The 12,309-nt window shown below is 39.5% G+C and overlaps 1 protein-coding gene across 1 annotated transcript in view; it reads right to left on the bottom strand.

Moving 5' to 3' along the window:
- The window catches only part of LOC108495770 (protein kinase C alpha type-like), a 78,695-nt gene extending 72,017 nt beyond the window's left edge, over positions 1-6,678 (bottom strand). Inside the window, exon 1 of the mRNA XM_017811815.1 lies at positions 6,590-6,678. The gene's annotated coding sequence lies outside the window, so the exon portion shown is untranslated. The remainder of the gene's footprint in view (positions 1-6,589) is intronic.
- Positions 6,679-12,309: the final 5,631 nt, after the last annotated feature.

The raw sequence follows: 12,309 nt of genomic DNA, 5'->3' as shown, positions 1-12,309 counted from the left end.
AGGAGCAATCCAAGCATCCCTGGAGGAACAGGGGGATCAGGAAACACGCTGGGCACGGGCTCTGAGCATCCATGGCAGGTGAGGAGCTCATTCCCAAACACTGGCGGTGCCTGGCAACCGGGCAGGAACAGAAGGTGGAGAGGGTGACATATGGTGACCATGAGCATGAAACCTTTATTTCTCTGTAAACTTGCTGCACTGACTGTGATCTCGCTGATTTTCGCAGCCTAGGACTAACTTTTGGGGAAAGGGGAGTAGTAATATAGTAAGGAATAGCATATTTTGACAAAAGCATGTTGGCATTATAGATGTTTTACAATAAGAATATTACCTCCTGCCTCCATCTAATAATGCCTATTGCAAACACAGTCAACGTGATTAATAATTTTCATAATTAGAAAACTCAGGCACACAAACACATTGAGTTGGTATCTCGATTTGTAAATAGAGGGAGTTTTATATTTTTGTTGTTTGGGGTGTACAGTGAAAACTCGAAAATTTATTGCATCAGAGCTGTTTAAGAATCACTTCCAAAAATTCATAGAAGCTTCTTTTCAAGAGAACATTTCTGTTAATCTGGCAAGCAGTGAACTGTATCTTGCCAGATCTTCCTGCCTTTATGTATCTTTTGTGATGAAGTGAGAAGGTTTTTATTTTCATTAAAAACAAAAGATTTCTGGGAAAAGATTGTCTATTATTCAAAATTCAGATTAGCAATTAAAAAAAACCCTAAGCCTTACTGGCATATGGTTGGAATTGATGATCCTTAAAGTATTTTCCAACCCAAACGATTCTGTAACATTTTACTAAATTATGTTTGTTGTTGCTCTGTCTCTCATGATGTCCAACATTGACAAGAGTTGCTTTTCATAATAAAAAAAAACCAAAGGGTTAAAAGCAAATCAGACAAGCCCTGCTGCTGCATTTCATTATCCTTGGGAAAAGACTGCAAAGCTTTCTGATTAAAATCCCTTTTTAACTAGTTCTACAGTAAGTCTTAATACTGTGCTTCCAGTTACTGCCTTTTCTTTCCATGAATTTGGTTTGGGGTTTGCTTTTTTTTTTTTCTTCTTTTTTAATTCCCTAGACCAGTAAAGCAACTCTCTTTTTTCACTCTGAAACCAGCCTCCTACATGTAAACATAATCTGGGAGCAGGATTAAAGGCAAGTGGGGAAAAAAATCAGAAAAAAAAAAAAAAGAAGAAAGATTTCAGCATTACCTGGAACTGAACAGAGAAAGAAATCTGGTCAAGGCAACTAAGCCCTCCAGGTCAGTCTAATTATATTCATTTATTCCTGCTTAGCACAGAGGTGATCCTTCAAATCATTTGTCTCCCAGCCACAGCTATAAATGACAGTGTAATACTGCACTAAATGTGGGTATCAGCACTGCTCCAAGCCTGAGGCCAAACCCAAGCCCACTGCTGTCACAATGTAGGTTATCATTTACAAATTAACATTTCCCACTGGTCCCCCAGCATCTGAAATTTGGAGGGTCAGTCTTTCTCCTCCCAACCCTAAAACCATAGAAACCATCAAATGAAAAGCGAGGTGGAGCCTCCCAGGGCTGGTGTCACATCTCCCCCCAGCCCTCAGAGAGCCCAGGCGATATCTGCAGCACTGCATGGAGAAACCCCAGCACAAAAATCCTAATTTCTTCCTTTGGTAACTCATTGCAGCAGCTCCCCATCACACAGCTAGAAATCTTCACTGTCATGGAGTTAATTCTCCCTTGCCACAAGCTGCCTGTTCAAGACCTGGTTAGAGCTTAAGAGACAAGGAAAATATTCGAAGTCATGTTTTAAAGGCCTCTAACATTTTAGTTCTTTTCCAAATTCCGAATGAGGAGCTGCAGAATTCTACATAAAACAGCCCACTGAAAAATGGAATAGTAATTTCTAACATATCCTTTCAGGAAAGTCCTAATCTTTGTATGTTTGGGGCACTGCTGGCCAGCAGTGAGTTTATGACCCCCTAAAAGACCTGCTCCAGTTTCTCCTGCACCAGAACCTTCACCATCAGTTCACATCATTTGTTTTCTTCCCCTCTGAATTGTGTTTTTTTAATTTGTTCTAATAAATTGTAGCTTAATACATGAAAAAAACCTGAAATATTGTACTCTAGAGCTGCATCATCCCAATATCCAACCCACTGATGAAAACACCCAACTCCTGCAGCATCCCACAGAACCTCACAGTTGTTCAACTTTAGACTGAGCCTTCCAATGTGCTTAAGATAATAAAGCTCCCAAATAATTTCAGTATCAAGAGGCTTACAGACTTGAAAATCTTTTCCATATCTGTCACCTCTGACATCCATGAGGTCACTTACCCTGCAAATGGGATGAGAGGGCTTTGCTGGTTCATTTTGCGTCAGCACACATCTGGAGCTTCCCAATTCATTCCCTCCCAGGTCCTTAAAATACTAAGAACTCACTAAGCACAGTCAGAGTTCATATCCTTTGACTGAACACTCGCTTGCTCTCATTAAGAATATTTTCACTTTTTAATTTCTATGTATTTTGCTCATAAACCTCCTTTGGATTCTCTATTACTATAACCTGAAAGGCAAATAGTGCTGATTCAGAGGCCACGATCTCTGAGTTCTTGGGCACACCAAGTCTTATAATCTTGTACTGAAAAGTATAATACAGTCAAACACTATTCTAAATTACTGGTGGTCTTCTGTTTTGTTTTTTAATTATATGTAGCATGGAATTAGAAACATTTTAACATATTACAAGCAATTCAAAGACACCTCCTGGTCACTGTATTCCATTAACAAATATTTAACTCTCCATTTTAAAACATCCTTTTGAAAGAAACTTGCCTAGTTATTCCTTAACACTAAACATGTCTTAAAGCTTCTTACAGCATCAGTCAACTTTTGAGGCTGCTCTTATGTTTTTTCACTAATTTACTCAAGTTCTAAAGTATTTCATCGATGACTTAAAATAGTTTTTCGGACACCAAGTGTCTTCCAAAAGCAAGCATCTGAACTGGTGGTGACGCTTCCTGTGACTTCGGAGGACACCAGCAGCAGGAGCTGTTAAATTGTCCTCAGCAGCATCACCACGAAAAAGGAGATGAATAATTTCTATTCAAACCCCAGAGAGCCATTAGATAGCAGGAAAACAACTTCCTGAGCTGCTGTTTTGCTGAGACACCGGAGCTCACGCCCTGCCAAGCATTAAGGAAATGTAACGTTTCTCGATTGTGTGAATTCCTGTTTCACTGAAACAGGATATTGTTCCCCAGACACCATCATTTCAATGCTAGTCGAGGATGACCACTTTATTCACAAGTATTATTTTCCTTTTGGCACAAACATGGACCTTTCAACCTCACATTTCGGTGAGTCTGAGGAAAGCAAAAAGAGGCTCATTTTAAGCCTCCCTCTTTTACGCTCACCTTTATTAAAGCATGCAATTTTCAGGTAATAAAAATAATTTATTCCCTCTTTTACAACAACAGAATGCTGCAGGAAGTAAAAATGTTACACAAGGGGACAGTATTTGTACACCACCATTTTTGGCATGATAGAGACCACAGGGCTTTTATACAGCTGAGGAGTCAGTGTATGAAATGCTTGGCATGTAAAAAGGGCTAGGAAGGAAGACAAGGTTTGTGGATAGCAGAGTCTGAAATCCCTCCTGTTTCCTAAATGACTGCATTTAAATATTCAGAAATTCAAAAATCATTTTTGTTGCAACTGTTAAATATATTTTAAAAATTTACTAGAACCGTCAGTGGAGCTTCCACTTCCTGCAGGGGATTGCTGCAGCCAAAAAATGTTACCAAGAGTTTTGAAACCAACTCCACGATAGAAATCTCTCTGCGCACGATTTATTTTTTTAAGCAGTTCAATTCTCTCTTTCAGAAGAGCATTATTTTAAAGATATACTTCGATCTCACCCTTCATCCACACGAGCACATTCAGCTTTCACGGAAATCAGAGGGGAGTTCCTAAAAATTACGGGGGCTTTGCCCTTTGGAGTCTGACAACTAATGAACCTCTGCCCATCCCTGAGGCACCTTGCTCAAGACAAATCCAGAGATAAATCCTTGCTCTCGTGCCCCAGATCCCTCAGGCCTCAGCAGGGATGTCTGGGAACACTCACCTGCAAGAAATGCCTCCCCTGAGGGCTGAAGGCAGTTTTGCTTCTGAGTGGGAAATGTTTTGTATATGGAAATATTTTGTGTTCTAACCTTGACTGTCACCCACGGTGGGGCACCCACATCCCTGCCAGGCTGCAGGTTCTCCTTGTTACAAATGGAGTGCCGGGACGAGGGGGAATGGTTCTGAACTGAAGGAGGGCAGGTTTAGATTGGATATTGAGAAAGAATTCTTCCCTGTGAGGGGGGGGAGGCCCTGGCACAGGTTGCCCAGAGAAGCTGTGGCTGCTCCATCCCTGGGAGTGTCCAAGGCCAGGTTGGACAGGGCTTGGAGCAACCTGGGCTAGTGGAAGGTGTCCCTGCCCATGGTAGGGGTGGAATTAGGTGATCTTTAAGGTCCCTCCCAACCCAAACCATTCTGTGATTCTATTATTATTAAATAAATTTAACTGACAATTATTCTAATGATGTATTTGTAAGTATTGCCTCATTTATATTAAAAGTACAGAGCACAATAATGTAACAATATCTTAATACACGATAAATATTATTATATAATTATTACCCTGGAAAATTAATTTTATTAATGAAACTATTACTCTCACAATAAACGGAAAGGTTACATCATGCAAAGCCAGTGGAGAATTTGAGTACACAAATTAATTGTGCACCTGCACGAAGTAATTTAGAAAAGGATGTTTTAATATTTAAAACTCTGCTAAATATTATGATAAGCTTTATAGCACACTACATTTCAGAACAAAGCTTGCAGTGATTGGGGTAGGAATAAGTTTCTGAATTTTAAAAGGGTTGACATTATAGTCAAACATTTCAGTAAATTAAAGTATAACATTCTCCAATCCTCTTTGTGTAATAGGACCCACTAATGTAGCACAATTTCAATAAAACATATTTATTTTCTGATTGCTTTTAATCTGCAAAGTGTTTTTCAGATATTGCTTCTGTGTAAATATTGAAAATTATCATTTGGTAACCCAAATACCAAAATAAGGCATTAGACTGATTTATTTAATCATCAAGGCCAAAAACCAAATCACGAAATGCACCAGCAATATTAAAGACTATTAACAACCTGTCACAGAACAGATTCTATAACCATGAAGAGATTCGTGATAAAAATTAAATGGTCTCACACACAAATGTGTGTTCTCATTTCTGAACTTTGGGTGAAAACCCTGAAGAACCCATCTTGAAAAAAAAAAAACCATCAGGAACTCTTTCAAGAGCCAAATCATTCATGAGAGACACAGCAGAGCTACCCATGAGTGTCACCACTAAAACTGTTCATCAACAGCAACTTTAATTAACAACTTAAATCACGACTGAGCACTAAGTTAAAACTAGAACAGGACAACCTGAGCAAGGTAACTACATTCCTAACTTAAGCACTTTTCTTACACACCCAAATTTAATAATGTAAAATATTTTAAAATTCAACTTCTAAAAATTCTTCTCAGTCCTTCGACATGTCCCTGGATTTAAATTTAAAAATGAGAGAACTTTTTAATATCTGAAATTTTCCGAAACCCCTTGTGGCTTCTGCCCATATATTGCTGGCTGCCCTCACGGCTGGAATATTAAACAATTCATGAGAAGCTCATTAAAACCTAACAAGACAAGTCTTCTGGTGCATCTCATCAGAGCAGATAATAGCCTACAATCTAGAGCATGAATATAAGAAACAAAACAGAGCCTTTCAGACAAAGAACACTTGGAATGCATTGTTCCCATAAGCAGATGTTAAATTACTTCACTGTAAAGTGGGATTTATAAAACCCAAAGAAATTGTTATTTTTCTGTGAACAAACAGGATGAGTTCATTATTTCAGCAGGTGACACCAAGGTCCTGCACACGTGTCTCCCTGTGTAGGCAGAGGTGTTGAAAGGAAGAACTGGTTGTTGACCAAAAATGCAACATGTACAGAAAAGTACTGACAGAGCAGGATGCAATGGGTGTATCCAGACTGCCAGACTGGCTCAAACATGACAGTAATTCTTAAAAAAAACTTAGATAAGCCAGCTGGCTCGAGATTAAACTATCATTTAATTGGAGCTGTAGATCCTTGTGTGCAGAGAGACAAGGACCAGAGACAGCTCAGAGATACACCTTGAGATAAGATGGATACAAAGAAAGCTCAGAAAATGCCTCAGAGCCTTTCCTGGGAATTGTTAACATCAAATACACCCCACAGAAAGCAAACAAAATCAAATGCTGACTTCATGCCTGGGTAAACACCTCGGGGTTGTCACGTTCCGAGGACACCGTTCCTGGTCGCACATTCATTCTTACTTTTCTTATCAAAAATAGATCTCCACAAATATTTGCCTCAGAACCGTAAAAACCCCACTCAATTACCTGCCATAAAGAACATATTGATGCTGTTTGTCATTTAGTCTCGTGGGTATAACAACATCAAACCGTGTAAAACAATGTATTAAATGCGTGTACTCACATCAGTGTCGGGCCCCTTGTCAGCCCCAGGACAAGAGAAGGTAACGAACTCATGGCACCTCTTATGAACCACAAAACAGCAAACTGGTAAAAAGAAAAAAAAAAAAAGGGAAACCAACAGTTAGAATGGCACAGGTTTGGTAGTGTTGTTTTGGGGTTTTTTTTATCTTTTCAAATAAATATAATTACTGAAGAAATAAAACTTTTAGTCAAATATTTCACCTGTAAGTCAACAAAAGAAAGCAGAGCCTCCTCTTAAGTAAGATACAAGACACCAAGTAAACACTATAATTAAAGAGGAGATAAGCATGCACATTTAAAAAACAAAAGACTGTATACAATGATACATTTTTAATGTTTAAAGCAGCCCACAGGGTTTGAATATAGTGTGGGATGACAATTCTGTGAAGCCACATTTCCTGAATCTAAATCCCTGTCACAGGGACTGTCAATGTGCACTCAGCAAGAGCAGGAGGCAGAAGCCAGGAATGTTAAGCTGGAATGAAACCCATCCTTGGGTGTGGGATTGGTTCACCTGAATGCCTTGGTGAAGGTCTCTATCCAATGTCTTTAGTTAATTATTTCTGTGAGGAACCAAAGCTCTGAGTGAAGCCTGTTGTAGAGAACGGAGTGTTCTCATATCACAGGATGGCAGGAGATAATGGGAAAAGAAAATGAGCTCCTGATTGCAATATGAATGCCATTTAATATTTATGAATGATCCCAAAGAACTTTTTCTTTCTGAGATAAGAAAAGCTTATTTTAATTCAACTATGCCATGGGACTGAGGCTATAGGTTGTCCCAGACAGGTACCTCCAAACCACATAAAAAGAACAATTTGCTTGAGTGTGCTTACTTTAAGAAGTCAGTATTTCAGCTTTTCACCCTCACTATGGGCTCTTTCTTAATGTTAAGCTTAGTTCAGGTATTTCAAAACTGGTCCACATTTGAACAAAACAGAACAATTGAGATTTGAGACTGAGGAACTCTGGTACTAAACACCGTGGCATCAAGCAGTGAGTCAGGAGAGCAGAATGAAGTGATGCAGAAGTAATTCACAATTTCTTTACAGATAATGCATTTCCTGTATACCTCGAATTTTGCATTTCCAACACATAAAAATACATTATTTCAAAGGACTCTTCTAAAGAATAAAACAGACTTGAATTAACTGACAATTGCAAACACGGAATTTCCTCAACTTCGGGGGAAACCATAATAAATCATCTCAATTGTTCTGAAGAGCTCACTTCACCAGGCAACTTTAACAGTTCTCTTTCCCACTTAAAATGTCTATGACTTGATTTCACCTAATGAAGAGCTGAGAAAGCTGCTTTCAAGTGCCCTGCCTGTCACTGCAGGGTAGAACCACAATTCCACCCTAATGCCAGGCCGGCCTCGTTCACATCCCCGAGTCGCCCGTCCAGCTTTAAAGAACTCTAATCACCCTTCTGTCTCTCTCCAGCTCTTCTCCATCAGCATCCCATGCAGCAATTGTTTCCAACTGTTCTATTTCTGACATGGCATATGTTTATTCTTTGGGCAAAGGGAATGAAGTGGGCTTTGCTCCACTGATTCCAGATAAGCTCTGCCGACTTGCCATGAGCCAGAGTTCTGGCTCAGTGTCTGCTGCCCACTCGGTCGTCTGGTTTGTTAATCAATCTAAATCCCAATGAATCCTACAATTATCATTTTGATGGTTTGTTTCTACCAACTGGAAGATCACTAAGTGGCAATTACCATTAATATTACTTGCAGCTGAAACATGTTTTACTTTCAAATGATATTTTTGGTTCCAAACCTTCCACTCTCAAAGACAAAAGACTGATTTGTGTTCGCAGGAATAAATCACATGCAGGAAAAAAAAAAATCTTGGTATATCCTTCAGAAAACAAAGGAGTTAACTAATTACTTTTGTATGCAGTGATCATACAGTTGCAAAATATAATGTGATAATTTATGCAAAAGTTCTGAGAAATACTATGGGAACATCCAGAAAACTTGTAGAATAGAGCCTGCTGTTCAAATTAGGACCTTAAAGTGGCTACTCCAACTCTGCCTTTATTCAGCAATGTATGTTATGGAAACTCTGCATATTTGGGCAATTCTTTTGGGCAGGATTTATGAAACACCATAGTCACATCTTATCTCTGAGCTGGCAACATCTCACTGCACGATAAGGAACTCATTCAACCAGAGACAATGTCGACCTTGTTTTAAATTCCATATAAGCATCAAGATAAATACGTAGGAAGAACAGTGCCACTGTTTTCCACGGCCTCATTCCGTGGCTCTGAACTTTAGCTGTTAACTTCCTTGGAAATGATGCTCATCACACTGCAGTGAAACCACAATTCAGCTGCCAAAATAAGTAAACCAGAGAGATTTGTCCTTTCGGACTTTGGGTGCACCTCAAACCCAGTCACTTCCTAAGGCTTTGATTATCAATGTTCACTACTGAGCTCTTAAAGCTGAACTTCTGTTCAGCCTAATAACAGACTGACTAATGTGGGCACCTGAACACAGGCTGTATAAACTCTTTTCCTCTTATTTCCCATTTGTAATGGCTTATTTATCTCCAAAGAACTTGGTTCCTTAGTAAGTGATCTGAATGCATCAGCCCTCTCTGATCTTCAGAGAATACTCAAATGAGAACCAAATAGTTTGACATAAAAATAAACAATGGAATAGGCAGCTCTCATGGACTCATAAATCTAAAGGGAAAAGAACAAGGGTGAACTGAAATCCCTTGTTAGCAGCTGTCATCTCCATACATAAAATTTAACATCCAAATTTTCATGTTGAAATCCAGCCATTAGAGTGTATTTTAGCACTAGTTTTTCAAGTTTTCTTTACTTCACAAAGCAACACAGATCTGGAGGTTTCATGTAAAGATTTACTTAGTTCAGATAAGTGCAAACAAAATGTCATCTGCTTAAAATAACATGTCATTTTTTTTAGCAATAGAGATGAAAAATAACCTCTCACTAGTTACTTGTTTTGAAAAGATGTTAAAGAGCTTCACATCACTTTATTGCAGCTGTTAAGAAGTCGCATTATGTTCACCACCTTCATGTAATGAAGGTTATGTTGCACTGCTTTGCAGAGGCTGCCAGGAAATGTGTTGCTTTACATTTTAACATGATCCCAGTCGAAGGGAGCTGGCACAGGCTGTGCAGAGTAGCTCGAGAGCAAAGTGGCATCTCGAGGCTGACAGCTAAAATTAAAAAGAAAATTATTGAGGTCTCTTCATGCTTTGACAGCACGATTTTAATCTGTGAATGTATATACATATATATATATAATATGGATGTGAGCTTCAGTCCTTTGGGCTTGCTGGAGACAAACCCCTCTCCCTGCAGCCCAGGGAGGGACGGAGAGAACAAAACAGGCCTTGTGTTGCAAAAACAGACCAACTGCTGGCTCTCTGCTGGCATGTGGCACCCACCAGGCTGCTCCCTGCCCTCCACTCTCCCAGCAGTGCTGCAGAGAGCACAAAATGCTAAATGGACAGCAGGAAAACAAGGAAGAATGTGGGAAGGAGCACTCAGTGCATTCTCAAAGCAAACAAGCAGAAGATGCACGACAGGACTTGTAGGATTGATGGTACATAATGGAGGGCAATTCATTCTATTCAACACTGTTCTGTCCAGGCACAATGCTGAGAAAAACAGGTTGTTATTAATAATATATATGTGTTGTCATCACTTAGAGTTACAAGGCTGCTGTAAATTTCCAGCTGTTTTCTAAATTATGTGATGTGCAAAGGTTATTGTGATATATTGTTGGGTTAGAGTCATCTGCCCAGAAATACTGTTTTGAGTTGCTTTCATGTATGACAGGGAGGGATGAGACAGAAATGAGATATTACAATGATAAATAAGAGAAATAGAAGCAATCTCCTCTATTAGATGATCCATAAAGAAGAAAAGCCATTGCTGAGCCCCAGTTACCCACACATCATTTAGCCATATGTCTGAAGAGCTCCATAACCACAAGCATTCCAAGGAAAAATATCAAGACAAAAGTCATATGCATTTGGGAATTATTAAAAATGGTCAACAGATTTTTTTTTTTTAAATCACTTGTATCGTCCTACTTTTGTAAGAAAAACAACAGGTTAGATGAGCCTTTCCAATAGACATGAATATCTCTACTACACCACAGTATTCATGTGCTCAGTAAGACAAATTAAGGTGCAAACCCAAAGGGTGGAGAGAATATATATTTCTCAGAGTCAAATTGAACAGCCAGTTACCAATACAGATAAATAAGTGAGGGTTTTTCTCAAGTCACCTTTGACTCATTTTTGCAATCATAGAATTATTAAGGTTGGAAAAGATCACCAAGAGAATCAAGTCCAACCTTTGAACAAACACCACCGTTCCCACCAAACCGTATCGTGACATGCTGGTGCTCAAGACTATTCTCCCAACTCAGATGATGAATTTATAAAGTATTAACCACTGTAAAAATTGTGTGGGCTCGATGATCTCAGAGGTCTTTTCCAGTCTACTCGATTCTGTGAGCTGTGAAGCTGTGGCTCCACTATCATGCCATTATTAGCTGCCCAACCACAACAGGTACACGGATTTTGCTACATAATTTGTTTCCAGGTTTCAAGTATTGATCCTTCCAAAGGAAGCAGCCAGAGAGGCCTCATTAGCAGCAACAGGGAAACAACTGGGTGTACACTCAATATTTGTTGTTGGGCTTCTGCTTTTGGGTTTTAAACAAGAATTGATTCAGAACCGGACTGAGGAGCTACCAAGGAAGCACGAAATCCTCTCTGTGTTACTCTCAGAGGGGACCAAAGGACTTCCAGGGCCTCCACGGGAGCTCAGAGCAGGGAGCAATTGTTGTGTTGCTGTTTCACATGCTTTGCATTTTCAGAGAGGCCACAGAATTTCCCCAAGGGGCCCATATCACTGCCTGGCTGGTGTTTCCTGCACACCACTGAGCAATGAATGAATGTGTCACATGGCACGTGTTAGTTCATGCTAAGGTTAAATATAGCAATCACAATAAACCGAAATAGGGTATTACCTCCTCAAAATAGGCTAATCGATGAAATGCCAACTCCATTTGTTATTTAAAGAAGCAGTATATTTAAATACATTTACTAGAAATAGATTAAACTCAGCAACAGGGAATATTTCCAGAACAAGAAGAGTAACAATTAAGATATAGGATGCAGCAATACTTGCCTTTCTCCTTTTCTGAACATATTATAACTTGCACAAATATAATGAAAACCCCTTTTCTATTAAATATAAACAAGGCTGTAGATTACAACCCAAACACAAGTCAGAAGCAGTGACTGTTACTGCAATCCTGAATCCGGGGGGAATTTTTAAATTCTTAAAACTTGCATTACCGTAACTTTTTCAACATGCATAATTTATAACACATCAGCTTGTTTTTCTGCCAGTGCTTCACCCCCTGCAGCAGAAAGTGCTGTCTCAGGGGAGTAGCCAGGCTGACACTCACAACTGCTCCATGCAACCCTTCCACTTGGCATTTACAACTCTTTCCTGACTAAACCAGCAAGTCTGGTCCAGGCTCGGAAGGAAACAACCTTAGGAAGGAAAACAACCCTCTCTCCTCATCACCTTAACCCGTTACTAAGCTTCCTAAAGCTCTTGTGTAACAGCAGGTCACACAGCACCTCCCCAGCACTAATCTGGGCACGTTGCTCACTTCAGAGATTGCCTTTATTT

Source organism: Lepidothrix coronata, unplaced genomic scaffold (assembly GCF_001604755.1).
Source record: "Lepidothrix coronata isolate B3197 unplaced genomic scaffold, Lepidothrix_coronata-1.0 Scaffold34, whole genome shotgun sequence".
Lineage (NCBI taxonomy): Eukaryota > Metazoa > Chordata > Aves > Passeriformes > Pipridae > Lepidothrix > Lepidothrix coronata.
This window is presented reverse-complemented; position numbering and strand designations above follow the sequence as displayed.